Source organism: Fukomys damarensis, unplaced genomic scaffold (genome assembly GCF_012274545.1).
Source record: "Fukomys damarensis isolate Sample0158 unplaced genomic scaffold, DMR_v1.0_HiC HiC_scaffold_11, whole genome shotgun sequence".
Taxonomy (NCBI): Eukaryota; Metazoa; Chordata; class Mammalia; order Rodentia; family Bathyergidae; genus Fukomys; species Fukomys damarensis.
The window spans coordinates 39,523,778-39,526,129 of record NW_022900923.1 but is presented as its reverse complement, the minus strand read 5'-3'; the positions used below and the strand labels follow the sequence as shown (position 1 = coordinate 39,526,129).

The window sequence follows — 2,352 nt, the reverse complement described above, 5'->3', positions numbered from 1 at the left end:
GTGCCATTTCTATGATTACTTTGATGACATTTTCCGTGTTTGATTTTTCATTATCCAGCTATGTATCATTCAGAGATGAGTATACAGATTTTCCTAATTACTATTCTATGTACTTAGGATGGTGTATTTATTTTCTACTTCTAAAGAACTGAATAGCACAACCACTGTAAGTGATGTGCTGCTATGTTATCATATAAATGCTCAAGGTACAGCTTCTAATGTTGAAAAATAGGAAAATAAATTGACCTTGATGAAGTGTGTCTTCTTTTGTCTGTTCCCAGGAAAGTTTATTTCAGGTATTTCTACTGCTGAAATGATTAGCGTTAACAGCTTTTCCCCTCCATTTTATTTTACAGGGTCTCTTCATCTTCCTGATATATGGGGTGTACAACACAGAGGTAAGTCTGCTTAGAGTATCTCAAGGCTGACAGAGTGAATGAGAGAAATGACAGGTTTCTTATCTTGATAACTGAGGAACAAAGTTGGCTTTTCATATGAGTGCCCTACTGCCCTTCATGCTTGGACTAGCTTATATGCATCTCAGCTTACTATTAAACACTGACACCCTGAATAAAGGGACAGTCTCATTTCTCATAGGCATTGACTAATATTTTACTACTGCCTGAAGTCTTGAATTTGCAGTCTTTAATACATAGCTATACTTGACAGTATTAAACTTTCAGTTTAAATGGTGAGATCAGGTTAGAAAATTACAATTTTTCTTATCTCTAAAATGCTCAATAAATATTTTCTGTTAACTTCTTCAGGCAGGCTCTCAGAGGCCTATAAATACTAGTAAATAATCTTAATGATTCCAATTGTGAAATTTCTCAGGGGTTATTATGAGAAATTATTTATTTAGAGAAATAGTATGAGAAAATGAACATGCGATTTCATTAAAATATACTATGCAAATAAATTATTGTCATAGTCTTGTTCATTTACTGATTGTGTGTGTGTGTGTGTGTGTGTGTGTGTGTGTGACTTATAAATACCTTTAGGAGGGGGCAGGGGATTTAGCTTAGTGGTTCTAGCGCCTGCCTTGCAAGCAGGAGGACCTGAGTTCAATCCCCAGTACAAAAAAAAAAAAAACCTTTAGGAAAGTTGTTGGTTTAGATTTCTGAACACTTAATATGCAAACCAGCACCTTGTCTGTTTTAGGCACTGAATAAATAATTGTTTCGTTTTGTTGATGTAACTTTGCAAGGTTTTACTTTATAATTTTCCCTTAATAGAAAAATTTGTAATTTTGCATGAGTTTCTAGGTGTTCTATACTGTGCAGGAAAGAACAGATTCAAGTAGAGATCTTCGAAGGGCCTGGTGGTCAATTTTTCATTATCAATATAAGAGGGTAGGCAACAATACAAAAGACTCATCAGCCAGCCTGGGAAGGTATGTGGGCATTTAAATAGCATCTGATGAGATGAAGTATGTGTGTGGGCGTGTTTTACAGCTCTACTGCACCTGGATCACACGCGGTTTTCCTTTCCAGTAGCCTTCAGGTAGGTTGGCAGTATGACAATTTTTTTTCTCTTTTTTGCAACGGTACCTTTCTTGCGGTTTCAAAGTAAGTTCCTCCTATAAATGCAAAAGATACGCACTATTAGTGTTTCTAAGCTAAAAAGGACAACATAAGTATCTACAATGGTGGGCATTTTAACTTTTACGTTTTTCAACAGAAATAAAAGTGCCCTAAATGATCCACTTGTGGGTTTGTGTTCTCATGGACTGCAAACCCTAAAATGAAGAAAGCCCCAATGTTCAGTCCTCAGTTTCCTTCGTCTTCTCCTCTAACCCCTTTCTCTGCAGCTCCCACGCCACGCTGCAATACTGTCTTCCCCCTTCCTCTGACCCACTTCCCGCCCCCCTGGGTTACACCTCCTGAGCGGCTCTCCCCCAGAAACCCTCAACTATTTTCATCTCCTTGGGTTCAGGCCACCAATCACATCTATTCTCCTCTGAAGCCCCAATTCAATACGGCTCCCAATCCCCGCCCCATCGACCCCGGACCCCCCCCCAACTCCGCCCAACCGCCCCTGTGATTGACAGGCAGGCCGGGCGGAAACTGCGGCGCAGGCGCCCTGAGTTCTTTTAGCTCCCTCTGGCCGGGTCGAGGAGTTCCCAGCAGACACCGCGCCGCGGCTGCGCAGTACCGGGGAGGCTTTTAATTCCATTGTGGAGAGGACGGCGTTATTTTTATTAACTGGAGGCGACGGCGGCTACGGCGGCGGCGGGACCCGTAAGTGTTGTCGGTGGGTCTCGGGGGGAGAGGGCGAGGCCCGAGGAAGAGTCGCACGGCCCTGCGTGCCGGTGCCTGAGGCGACGGGGCTGGGAATTAGTGCTGGGCGCGT

At 42.6% G+C, this 2,352-nt stretch overlaps 1 long non-coding RNA gene across 1 annotated transcript; it reads left to right on the top strand.

The window, feature by feature from the left end:
• The first annotated feature begins 356 nt into the window (after window positions 1-356).
• Window positions 357-2,345, top strand: LOC104869986. Its single transcript, XR_782420.3, has 3 exons — window positions 357-398; window positions 1,455-1,503; window positions 2,051-2,345. It is a non-coding gene; the product is annotated as an uncharacterized LOC104869986 (long non-coding RNA).
• The last annotated feature ends 7 nt before the right edge of the window (window positions 2,346-2,352 follow it).